Raw genomic sequence first — 12656 nt, forward strand, 5'->3', positions numbered from 1 at the left:
TTCCCGTGTCTCCCCCGTGTCTCTCAGTGTCTCCCAGCGTCTCTCAATGTCTCCCCCGTGTCTCTCAGTGTCTGCCAGTGTCTCTCAATGTTTCCCCCGTGTCTCCCCGTGTCTCTCAGTGTCTCCCCGTGTCTCCTCCGTGTCTCCCCGTGTCTCCTCCGTGTCTCCCCCGTGTCTCCCCGTGTCTTCCCCGTGTCTCCTCCGTGTCTCCCCCGTGTCTCCCCGTGTCTCCCCCGTGTCTCCCCCGTGTCTCCCCCGTGTCTCCGCGTGTCTCTCAGTGTCTCCCCCATGTCTCCCCCGTGTCTCCCAGTGTCTCCCCCGTGTCTCTAAGTGTCTCCCCCGTGTCTCCCCCGTGTCTCCCCGTGTCTCCCTCGTGTCTCTAAGTGTCTCCCCCGTGTCTCTCAGTGTCTTCCCCATGTCTCTCAGTGTCTCCCCCGTGTCTCTCAGTGTCTCTCCCGTGTCTCCCCGTGCCTCCCCCGTGTCTCCCCGTGTCTCTCAGTATCTCCCCCATGTCTCCCCCGTGTCTCCCCGTCTCCCCCGTGTCTTCCCCGTGTCTCCCCCGTGTCTCCCCCGTGTCTCCGCGTGTCTCTCAGTGTCTCCCCCGTGTCTCCCCATGTCTCCCCCGTGTCTCCCCTATGTTTCCCCGTATCTCTCAGTGTCTCCCCCGTGTCTCCCCGTGTCTCCCCGTGTCTCATCGTGTCTCCCCCTTGTCTCCCCCGTGTCTCTCAGAGTCTCCCCCGTGTCTCTCAGTGTCTCCCCCGTGTCTCTCAGTGTCTCCCCGGTGTCTCTCAGTGTCTCGCCCGTGTCTCCCCGTGTCTCCCCCGTGTCTCCCCCGTGTCTCCCCCGTGTCTCACCGTGTCTCCCCCATGTCTCACCCGTGTCTTCCCGTGTCTCCCCCGTGTCTCCCCCGTGTCTCTCAGTGTCTCCCCCGTGTCTCTCAGTGTCTCCCCCGTGTCTTTCAGTGTCTCCCCCGTGTCTCTCAGTGTCTCCCCGTGCCTCCCCCGTGTCTCCACGTGTCTCCCCCGTGTCTCCCCCGTGTCTCTCAATGTCTCCCCCGTATCTCTCCGTGTCTCCCCGTGTCTCTCAATGTCTCCCCGTCTCTCAGTGTCTCCCCCGTGTCTCTCAGTGTCTTCCCCGTGTCTCTCAGTGTCTCCCCGTGCCTCCCCCATGTCTCCCCGTGTCTCTTCGTGTCTCCTCCGTGTCTCCCCCGTCTCTCTCAGTGTCTCCCCCGTGTATCTCAGTGTCTCCCCCGTGTCTCTCAGTGTCTCCCCCGTGTCTCTCAGTGTCTCCCCGTGCCTCCCCCGTGTCTCCGCCGTGTCTCCCCGTGTCTCCCCATGTCTCTTCGTGTCTCCCCCGTGTCTCCCCCGTGTCTCTCAGTGTCTCCCCCGTGTCTCTCAGTGTCTCCCCATGCCTCCCCCGTGTCTCCCCGTGTCTCTTCGTGTCTCCTCCGTGTCTCCCCCGTCTCTCTCAGTGTCTCCCCCGTGTCTCCCCGTGTCTCCCCGTGTCTCCCCGTGTCTCATCGTGTCTCCCCCTTGTCTCCCCCGTGTCTCTCAGAGTCTCCCCCGTGTCTCTCAGTGTCTCCCCCGTGTCTCTCAGTGTCTCCCCGGTGTCTCTCAGTGTCTCGCCCGTGTCTCCCCGTGTCTCCCCCGTGTCTCCCCCGTGTCTCCCCATGTCTCACCGTGTCTCCCCCATGTCTCACCCGTGTCTTCCCGTGTCTCCCCCGTGTCTCCCCCGTGTCTCTCCGTGTCTCCCCGTGTCTCTCAATGTCTCCCCGTCTCTCAGTGTCTCCCCCGTGTCTCTCAGTGTCTTCCCCGTGTCTCTCAGTGTCTCCCCGTGCCTCCCCCATGTCTCCCCGTGTCTCTTCGTGTCTCCTCCGTGTCTCCCCCGTCTCTCTCAGTGTCTCCCTCCGTGTATCTCAGTGTCTCCCCCGTGTCTCTCAGTGTCTCCCCCGTGTCTCTCAGTGTCTCCCCGTGCCTCCCCCGTGTCTCCGCCGTGTCTCCCCGTGTCTCCCCATGTCTCTTCGTGTCTCCCCCGTGTCTCCCCCGTGTCTCTCAGTGTCTCCCCCGTGTCTCTCAGTGTCTCCCCCGTGTCTCTCAGTGTCTCCCCGGTGTCTCTCAGTGTCTCGCCCGTGTCTCCCCGTGTCTCCCCCGTGTCTCCCCCGTGTCTCCCCATGTCTCACCGTGTCTCCCCCATGTCTCACCCGTGTCTTCCCGTGTCTCCCCCGTGTCTCCCCCGTGTCTCTCAGTGTCTCCCCCGTGTCTCTCAGTGTCTCCCCCGTGTCTCTCAGTGTCTCCCCCGTGTCTCTCAGTGTCTCCCCCGTGTCTTTCAGTGTCTCCCCCGTGTCTCTCAGTGTCTCCCCGTGCCTCCCCCGTGTCTCCACGTGTCTCCCCCGTGTCTCCCCCGTGTCTCTCAATGTCTCCCCCGTATCTCTCCGTGTCTCCCCGTGTCTCTCAATGTCTCCCCGTCTCTCAGTGTCTCCCCCGTGTCTCTCAGTGTCTTCCCCGTGTCTCTCAGTGTCTCCCCGTGCCTCCCCCATGTCTCCCCGTGTCTCTTCGTGTCTCCTCCGTGTCTCCCCCGTCTCTCTCAGTGTCTCCCCCGTGTATCTCAGTGTCTCCCCCGTGTCTCTCAGTGTCTCCCCCGTGTCTCTCAGTGTCTCCCCGTGCCTCCCCCGTGTCTCCGCCGTGTCTCCCCGTGTCTCCCCATGTCTCTTCGTGTCTCCCCCGTGTCTCCCCCGTGTCTCTCAGTGTCTCCCCCGTGTCTCTCAGTGTCTCCCCATGCCTCCCCCGTGTCTCCCCGTGTCTCTTCGTGTCTCCTCCGTGTCTCCCCCGTCTCTCTCAGTGTCTCCCCCGTGTATCTCAGTGTCTCCCCCGTGTCTCTCAGTGTCTCCCCCGTGTCTCTCAGTGTCTCCCCGTGCCTCCCCCGTGTCTCCGCCGTGTCTCCCCGTGTCTCCCCATGTCTCTTCGTGTCTCCCCCGTGTCTCCCCCGTGTCTCTCAGTGTCTCCCCCGTGTCTCTCAGTGTCTCCCCGTGCCTCCCCCGTGTCTCCGCCGTGTCTCCCCGTGTCTCCCCATGTCTCTTCGTGTCTCCCCCGTGTCTCCCCCGTGTCTCTCAGTGTCTCCCCCGTGTCTCCCCCGTGTCTCTCAGTGTCTCCCCATGCCTCCCCCGTGTCTCCCCGTGTCTCCCCCGTGTCTCCCCGTGTCTCCCCCGTGTCTCCCCGTGTATCCCCGTGTATCCCCGTGTCTCTCAGTGTCTCCCCCGTGTCTCTCAGTGTCTCGCCCGTGTCTCTCAGTGTCTCCCCCGTGTCTCCCCGTGTCTCCCCCGTGTTTCTCAGTGTCTCCCCCGTGTCTCTCAGTGTCTCCCCCGTGTCTCCCCGTGTCTTCCCGTGTCTCCCAGTGTCTTTCCCGTGTCTCCCCCGTGTCTCTCAGTGTCTCCTAGCGTCTCTCAATGTTTCCCCCGTGTCTCCCCGTGTCTCCCCGTGTCTCCCCCGTGTCTGCCCGTGTCTGCCCGTGTCTTCCCCGTGTCTCTCTGTGTCTCCCCCGTGTTTCCCCGTGTCTCCCCCGTGTCTCCCCCGTGCCTCCCCATGTCTCACCGTGTCTCCCCCATGTTTCCCCCGTGTCTCCCCGTGTCTCCCCCGTGTCCCCCATGTCTCTAAGTGTCTTCCCCGTGTCTCCTCGTGTCTCCCCCGTGTTTCCCTCGTGTCTCTCAGTGTCTCCCCCGTGTCTCCCCCGTGCCTCCCCATGTCTCACCGTGTCTCCCCCATGTTTCCCCCGTGTCTCCCCGTGTCTCCCCCGTGTCTCCCCCGTGTCTCTAAGTGTCTTCCCCGTGTCTCCTCGTGTCTCCCCCGTGTTTCCCTCGTGTCTCTCAGTGTCTCCCCCGTGTCTCTCCCGTGTCTCTCAGTGTCTCCCCGTGCCTCCCCCGTGTCTCCCCGTGCCTCCCCCGTGTCTCCCCCGTGTCTCCCCGTGTCTCCCCCGTGTCTCTCAATGTCTCCCCCGTATCTCTCCGTGTCTCCCCCGTGTCTCCCCGTGTCTCCCCATGTCTCTTCGTGTCTCCCCCGTGTCTCCCCCGTGTCTCTCAGTGTCTCCCGCGTGTCTCTCAGTGTCTCCCCATGCCTCCCCCGTGTCTCGCCGTGTCTCCCCCGTGTCTCTCAATGTCTCCCCCGTATCTCTCCGTGTGTCCCCCGTGTCTCCCCGTGTCTCTCAGTGTCTCCCCGTGCCTCCCCCGTGTCTCCCCCGTGTCTCCCCGTGTCTCCCCGTGTCTCCCCCGTGTCTCCCCGTGCCTCCCCCGTGTCTCCCCGTGTCTCCCCGTGTCTCCCCCGTGTCTCCCCGTGTCTCCCCCGTGTCTCTCAGTGTCTCCCCCGTGTCTCCCCGTGTCTTTCCCGTGTCTCCCCCGTGTCTCTCAATGTCTCCCAGTGTCTCTCAATGTCTCCCCCGTGTCTCCCCCGTGTCTCTCAGTGTCTGCCAGTGTCTCTCAATGTTTCCCCCGTGTCTCCCCGTGTCTCTCAGTATCTCCCCCATGTCTCCCCCGTGTCTCCCCGTCTCCCCCGTGTCTTCCCCGTGTCTCCCCCGTGTCTCCCCCGTGTCTCCGCGTGTCTCTCAGTGTCTCCCCCGTGTCTCCCCATGTCTCCCCTATGTTTCCCCGTATCTCTCAGTGTCTCCCCCGTGTCTCCCCGTGTCTCCCCGTGTCTCCCCGTGTCTCATCGTGTCTCCCCCTTGTCTCCCCCGTGTCTCTCAGAGTCTCCCCCGTGTCTCTCAGTGTCTCCCCCGTGTCTCTCAGTGTCTCCCCGGTGTCTCTCAGTGTCTCGCCCGTGTCTCCCCGTGTCTCCCCCGTGTCTCCCCCGTGTCTCCCCATGTCTCACCGTGTCTCCCCCATGTCTCACCCGTGTCTTCCCGTGTCTCCCCCGTGTCTCCCCCGTGTCTCTCAGTGTCTCCCCCGTGTCTCTCAGTGTCTCCCCCGTGTCTTTCAGTGTCTCCCCCGTGTCTCTCAGTGTCTCCCCGTGCCTCCCCCGTGTCTCCACGTGTCTCCCCCGTGTCTCCCCCGTGTCTCTCAATGTCTCCCCCGTATCTCTCCGTGTCTCCCCGTGTCTCTCAATGTCTCCCCGTCTCTCAGTGTCTCCCCCGTGTCTCTCAGTGTCTTCCCCGTGTCTCTCAGTGTCTCCCCGTGCCTCCCCCATGTCTCCCCGTGTCTCTTCGTGTCTCCTCCGTGTCTCCCCCGTCTCTCTCAGTGTCTCCCCCGTGTATCTCAGTGTCTCCCCCGTGTCTCTCAGTGTCTCCCCCGTGTCTCTCAGTGTCTCCCCGTGCCTCCCCCGTGTCTCCGCCGTGTCTCCCCGTGTCTCCCCATGTCTCTTCGTGTCTCCCCCGTGTCTCCCCCGTGTCTCTCAGTGTCTCCCCCGTGTCTCTCAGTGTCTCCCCATGCCTCCCCCGTGTCTCCCCGTGTCTCTTCGTGTCTCCTCCGTGTCTCCCCCGTCTCTCTCAGTGTCTCCCCCGTGTATCTCAGTGTCTCCCCCGTGTCTCTCAGTGTCTCCCCCGTGTCTCTCAGTGTCTCCCCCGTGTCTCTCAGTGTCTCCCCGTGCCTCCCCCGTGTCTCCGCCGTGTCTCCCCGTGTCTCCCCATGTCTCTTCGTGTCTCCCCCCTGTCTCCCCCGTGTCTCTCAGTGTCTCCCCCGTGTCTCTCAGTGTCTCCCCGTGCCTCCCCCGTGTCTCCGCCGTGTCTCCCCGTGTCTCCCCATGTCTCTTCGTGTCTCCCCCGTGTCTCCCCCGTGTCTCTCAGTGTCTCCCCCGTGTCTCTCAGTGTCTCCCCATGCCTCCCCCGTGTCTCCCCGTGTCTCCCCCGTGTCTCCCCGTGTCTCCCCCGTGTCTCCCCGTGTATCCCCGTGTCTCTCAGTGTCTCCCCCGTGTCTCTCAGTGTCTCGCCCGTGTCTCTCAGTGTCTCCCCCGTGTCTCCCCGTGTCTCCCCCGTGTTTCTCAGTGTCTCCCCCGTGTCTCTCAGTGTCTCCCCCGTGTCTCCCCGTGTCTTCCCGTGTCTCCCAGTGTCTTTCCCGTGTCTCCCCCGTGTCTCTCAGTGTCTCCTAGCGTCTCTCAATGTTTCCCCCGTGTCTCCCCGTGTCTCCCCGTGTCTCCCCCGTGTCTGCCCGTGTCTGCCCGTGTCTTCCCCGTGTCTCTCTGTGTCTCCCCCGTGTTTCCCCGTGTCTCCCCCGTGTCTCCCCCGTGCCTCCCCATGTCTCACCGTGTCTCCCCCATGTTTCCCCCGTGTCTTCCCGTGTCTCCCCCGTGTCTCCAAGTGTCTTCCCCGTGTCTCCTCGTGTCTCCCCCGTGTTTCCCTCGTGTCTCTCAGTGTCTCCCCCGTGTCTCCCCCGTGCCTCCCCATGTCTCACCGTGTCTCCCCCATGTTTCCCCCGTGTCTCCCCGTGTCTCCCCCGTGTCTCCCCCGTGTCTCTAAGTGTCTTCCCCGTGTCTCCTCGTGTCTCCCCCGTGTTTCCCTCGTGTCTCTCAGTGTCTCCCCCGTGTCTCTCCCGTGTCTCTCAGTGTCTCCCCGTGCCTCCCCCGTGTCTCCCCGTGTCTCCCCCGTGTCTCTCAATGTCTCCCCCGTATCTCTCCGTGTCTCCCCCGTGTCTCCCCGTGTCTCCCCATGTCTCTTCGTGTCTCCCCCGTGTCTCCCCCGTGTCTCTCAGTGTCTCCCGCGTGTCTCTCAGTGTCTCCCCATGCCTCCCCCGTGTCTCGCCGTGTCTCCCCCGTGTCTCTCAATGTCTCCCCCGTATCTCTCCGTGTGTCCCCCGTGTCTCCCCGTGTCTCTCAGTGTCTCCCCGTGCCTCCCCCGTGTCTCCCCCGTGTCTCCCCGTGTCTCCCCCGTGTCTCCCCGTGCCTCCCCCGTGTCTCCCCGTGTCTCCCCGTGTCTCCCCCGTGTCTCCCCGTGTCTCCCCCGTGTCTCTCAGTGTCTCCCCCGTGTCTCCCCGTGTCTTTCCCGTGTCTCCCCCGTGTCTCTCAATGTCTCCCAGTGTCTCTCAATGTCTCCCCCGTGTCTCCCCCGTGTCTCTCAGTGTCTGCCAGTGTCTCTCAATGTTTCCCCCGTGTCTCCCCGTGTCTCTCAGTGTCTCCTCCGTGTCTCCCCCGTGTCTCCCCGTGTCTTCCCCGTGTCTCACTGTGTCTCGCCCGTGTCTCCCCGTGTCTCCCCCGTGTCTCACCGTGTCTCCCCCATGTCTCCCCCGTGTCTCCCAGTGTCTCCCCCGTGTCTCTAAATGTCTCCCCCGTGTCTCCCCCGTGTCTCCCCGTGTCTCCCTCGTGTCTCTAAGTGTCTCCCCCGTGTCTCTCAGTGTCTTCCCCATGTCTCTCAGTGTCTCCCCCGTGTCTCTCAGTGTCTCTCCCGTGTCTCCCCGTGCCTCCCCCGTGTCTCCCCGTGTCTCTCAGTATCTCCCCCATGTCTCCCCCGTGTCTCCCCGTCTCCCCCGTGTCTTCCCCGTGTCTCCCCCGTGTCTCCCGCGTGTCTCTCAGTGTCTCCCCCGTGTCTCCCCATGTCTCCCCCGTGTCTCCCCTATGTTTCCCCGTATCTCTCAGTGTCTCCCCCGTGTCTCCCCGTGTCTCCCCGTGTCTCCCCGTGTCTCATCGTGTCCCCCCCTTGTCTCCCCCGTGTCTCTCAGAGTCTCCCCCGTGTCTCTCAGTGTCTCCCCCGTGTCTCTCAGTGTCTCCCCGGTGTCTCTCAGTGTCTCGCCCGTGTCTCCCCGTGTCTCCCCCGTGTCTCCCCATGTCTCACCGTGTCTCCCCCATGTCTCACCCGTGTCTTCCCGTGTCTCTCAGTGTCTCCCCCGTGTCTCTCAGTGTCTCCCCCGTGTCTTTCAGTGTCTCCCCCGTGTCTCTCAGTGTCTCCCCGTGCCTCCCCCGTGTCTCCACGTGTCTCCCCCGTGTCTCCCCCGTGTCTCTCAATGTCTCCCCCGTATCTCTCCGTGTCTCCCCCGTGTCTCCCCGTGTCTCTCAATGTCTCCCCGTCTCTCAGTGTCTCCCCCGTGTCTCTCAGTGTCTTCCCCGTGTCTCTCAGTGTCTCCCCGTGCCTCCCCCATGTCTCCCCGTGTCTCTTCGTGTCTCCTCCGTGTCTCCCCCGTCTCTCTCAGTGTCTCCCCCGTGTATCTCAGTGTCTCCCCCGTGTCTCTCAGTGTCTCCCCCGTGTCTCTCAGTGTCTCCCCGTGCCTCCCCCGTGTCTCCGCCGTGTCTCCCCGTGTCTCCCCATGTCTCTTCGTCTCTCCCCCGTGTCTCCCCCGTGTCTCTCAGTGTCTCCCCCGTGTCTCTCAGTGTCTCCCGCGTGTCTCTCAGTGTCTCCCCATGCCTCCCCCGTGTCTCCCCGTGTCTCCCCCGTGTCTCCCCGTGTCTCCCCCGTGTCTCCCCGTGTATCCCCGTGTCTCTCAGTGTCTCGCCCGTGTCTCTCAGTGTCTCCCCCGTGTCTCCCCGTGTCTCCCCCGTGTTTCTCAGTGTCTCCCCCGTGTCTCTCAGTGTCTCCCCCGTGTCTCCCCGTGTCTTCCCGTGTCTCCCAGTGTCTTTCCCGTGTCTCCCCCGTGTCTCTCAGTGTCTCCTAGCGTCTCTCAATGTTTCCCCCGTGTCTCCCCGTGTCTCTCAGTGTCTCCCCGTGTCTCCCCGTGTCTCCCCGTGTCTCCCCGTGTCTCCCCGTGTCTCCCCCGTGTCTGCCCGTGTCTGCCCGTGTCTGCCCGTGTCTTCCCCGTGTCTCTCTGTGTCTCCCCCGTGTTTCCCCGTGTCTCCCCCGTGTCTCCCCATGTCTCACCGTGTCTCCCCCATGTTTCTCCCGTGTCTCCCCGTGTCTCCCCCGTGTCTCCCCCGTGTCTCTAAGTGTCTTCCCCGTGTCTCCTCGTGTCTCCCCCGTGTTTCCCTCGTGTCTCTCAGTGTCTCCCCCGTGTCTCTCAGTGTCTCCCCTGTGTCTCTCCCGTGTCTCTCAGTGTCTCCCCGTGCCTCCCCCGTGTCTCCCCGTGCCTCCCCCGTGTCTCCCCCGTGTCTCCCCGTGTCTCCCCCGTGTCTCTCAATGTCTCCCCCGTATCTCTCCGTGTCTCCCCCGTGTCTCCCCGTGTCTCCCCATGTCTCTTCGTGTCTCCCCCGTGTCTCCCCCGTGTCTCTCAGTGTCTCCCGCGTGTCTCTCAGTGTCTCCCCATGCCTCCCCCGTGTCTCCCCGTGTCTCCCCCGTGTCTCTCAATGTCTCCCCCGTATCTCTCCGTGTCTCCCCCGTGTTTCCCCGTGTCTCTCAGTGTCTCCCCGTGCCTCCCCCGTGTCTCCCCCGTGTCTCCCCGTGTCTCCCCGTGTCTCCCCCGTGTCTCCCCGTGCCTCCCCCGTGTCTCCCCGTGTCTCCCCGTGTCTCCCCGTGTCTCCCCGTGTCTCCCCCGTGTCTCCCCTGTGTCTCTCAGTGTCTCCCGCGTGTCTCCCCATGTCTCACCGTGTCTCCCCCATGTCTCCCCCGTGTCTCTCAGTGTCTCCCCCGTGTTTCCCCGTGTCTCCCCTGTTTCCCCCGTGTTTCTCAGTGTCTCCCCCGTGTCTCTCAGTGTCTCCCCGTGTCTCCCCGTGTCTCCCCCGTGTCTCTCAGTGTCTCCCCGTGTCTCCCCCGTGTCTCCCCGTGTCTCCCCCGTGTCTCTCAGCGTCTCCCCCGTGTCTCCCCGTGTCTCCCCCGTGTCTCTCAGCGTCTCCCCCGTGTCTCTCCGTGTCTCCCCCGTGTCTCTCAATGTCTCCCCGTGTCTCCCCGTGTCTCTCAGTGTCTCCCCCGTGTCTCCCCCGTGTCTCCCCGTGTCTCATCGTGTCTCTCCGCTTGTCTCCCCCGTGTGTCCCCCGTGTCTCCCCCGTGTCTCTCAGTGTCTCCCCCGTGTCTCTCAGTGTCTCCCCCGTGTCTCCCCGTGTCTCCCCCGAGTCTCTCAGTGTCTCTCAGTGTCTCCCCCGTGTCTCTCAGCGTCTCCCCTGTGTCTCCCCATGTCTCACCGTGTCTCCCCCGTGTATGTGTGTGTGAGTCTGAGAGTGTGAGTGTATGTGTGTGTGAGTCTGAGAGTGTGTGTGTGTGAGTCTGAGAGTGTGTGTGTCTGAGAATGTGAGAGTGTGTGTGTGAGTCTGAGAGTGAGTGTATGTGTGTGTGAGTCTGAGAGTGTTAGAGATGTGTGTGTGTGAGTCTGAAAGTGTGAGTGTGTAAGTCTGAGAGTGTGAGCGTGAGTGTGAATCTGAGAGTGTGAGGGTGAGTGCATGTGTGTGTGAGTCTGAGCGTGTGAGGGTGAGTGTATGTGTGTGTGAGTCTGAGAGTGAGTCTGAGAGTGAGTGTGTGAGTCTGAGAGTGTGTGTGTGTGAGTCTGAGAGTGTGAGGGTGAGTGTGTGTGTGTGAGTCTGAGAGTGTGAGAGTGAGTGTGTTTGAGTCTGAGAGTGAGTGTATGTGTGTGTGAGTCTGAGAGTGTGTGAGTCTGGTGAGTGTGAGTGTGTGTGTTTGAGTCTGAGAGTTTGAGTGAGTGTACGTGTGTGTGAGTCTGAGAGTGTGAGAGAGTGTGTGAGTCTGAGAGTTTGTGAGTGAGTGTATGTGTGTGTGAGTCTGAGAATGTGTGAGTCTGGTGAGTGTGAGTGTGTGTGTTTGAGTCTGAGAGTTTGAGTGAGTGTACGTGTGTGTGAGTCTGAGAGTGTGAGAGAGTGTGTGAGTCTGAGAGTTGTGAGTGAGTGTATGTGTGTGTGAGTCTGAAAGTGTGCGAGTCTGAGAGTGTCAGTGTGTGTATGAGTCTGAGAGTGTGTGTGTGTGAGTCTGAGAGTGTGAGTGTGTGTGTGTGAGTCTGAGAGTGTGAGGGTGATTGTTTGTGTGCGAGTCTGAGAGTGTGAGAGTGAGTGTGTGTGTGTCTGAGAGTGTGTGAGTATGTGTGTGTGAGTCTGACAGTGTGAGTGTGCATGTGTGTGATTCTGAGAGTGTGTGTGTGAGTCTGAGAGTGTGAGCGTGAGTGTGTGAGACTGTGAGAGTGAGTGTGTGTGCGAGTCTGATAGTGTGTGAGTCTGAGTGTGAGTGTATGTGTGTGTGAGTCTTAGTTGTCTAGAGTGTTATACTGGTAGTAACCTCCTAGTTACACCAGCCCACAGGGGATTATTTTGTCCGTCCGTCGTGCAGGGAGGAGCTGGGTGCGGAGGGTGGGGCTTGGTGGTGAGGGGAGGATGGGGAGGGGCTGAGTGGGGAGGGTGGGGAGGGGCTGGGTGGGGAGGGTGGGGCTGGGTGGGGGGTGGGAGAGGTGGGGCTGAGTGGGGAGGGGCTGCTCTCTCCGTGGTGCCCTTAACACGTTTCTTCGGAGTATGGCAGGTAGGAACTTTGTTTGACACGCGCGGCATTCAGGGGGGGGGGGGGCAGTTGGATGAGTGGGCATGTTTACCCTTCCCCCCCACCCTCCCCGACATCGTCAACCAATCGCGGCGTAGCTCGGTGTTCGGTGGGGAGGTGCATGGGTGGGCGGAATTCCCGATATGCACGACAGACAATCCCTGGTCGGCAGTGTGGAACCTGTAATTCCTACCTGTACAACACTCTCCCACACTCTCAGACGCACACACACACTCACTCTCACACTCTCAGACACACACACACATACACTCACTCTCAGGCTCACACACATACTCACATTTCACACTCTCAGACTCACACACACACTCACACTCTCAGACTCACTCTCACACTCTCAGACTCACACACACACTCACCCTCACACTCTCAGACTCACACTGACTCTCTCACTCACTCTCACACTCTCAGACTCACACACACAATCACTCTCACACTCAGACTCACACACACTCACTCTCACACTCTCAGACTCACACACACTCACCCTCACACTCTCAGACTCACACACACACTCACCCTCACACTCTCAGACTCACACACACACTCACTCTCAGACACACACACACATACACTCACTCTCAGGCTCACACACATACTCACATTTCACACTCTCAGACTCACACACACACTCACACTCTCAGACTCACTCTCACACTCTCAGACTCACACACACACTCACCCTCACACTCTCAGACTCACACTGACTCTCTCACTCACTGTCACACTCTCAGACTCACACACACAATCACTCTCACACTCAGACTCACACACACACACACTCACACTCTCAGACTCACACACACTCACCCTCACACTCTCAGACTCACACACACACTCACCCTCACACTCTCAGACTCACACACACACTCACTCTCACACTCTCAGACACACACACACATACACTCACTCTCAGGCTCACACACATACTCACATTTCACACTCTCAGACTCACACACACACTCACACTCTCAGACTCACTCTCACACTCTCAGACTCACACACACACTCACCCTCACACTCTCAGACTCACACTGACTCTCTCACTCACTGTCACACTCTCAGACTCACACACACAATCACTCTCACACTCAGACTCACACACACACACACTCACTCTCACACTCTCAGACTCACACACACTCACCCTCACACTCTCAGACTCACACACACACTCACCCTCACACTCTCAGACTCACACACACACTCACACTCACACTCTCAGACTCACACACACATACACCCACTCTCACACTCTCAGACTCACACACACTCACACTTTCAGACTCACACACACACTCTCAGACTCACACACACATACACTCACACACACA

General features: G+C 61.5%; 1 protein-coding gene across 4 annotated transcripts in view; it reads left to right on the forward strand.

Moving 5' to 3' along the window:
* AGXT2 (alanine--glyoxylate aminotransferase 2) overlaps positions 1–12656 on the forward strand; it is a 223534-nt gene that overhangs the window by 145326 nt on the left and 65552 nt on the right. Inside the window, exon 1 of one of the 4 annotated variants that reach the window (XM_078881663.1) lies at positions 11236–11286. The exons of the other annotated variants lie outside the window; for them this stretch is intronic. The gene's annotated coding sequence lies outside the window, so the exon portion shown is untranslated. Of the gene's footprint in view, positions 1–11235; positions 11287–12656 lie in introns of those variants that run through there. 4 annotated transcript variants of the gene reach the window in all.

This window comes from Lampetra fluviatilis, chromosome 3, assembly GCF_964198595.1.
Source record: "Lampetra fluviatilis chromosome 3, kcLamFluv1.1, whole genome shotgun sequence".
Classification (NCBI taxonomy): domain Eukaryota; kingdom Metazoa; phylum Chordata; class Hyperoartia; order Petromyzontiformes; family Petromyzontidae; genus Lampetra; species Lampetra fluviatilis.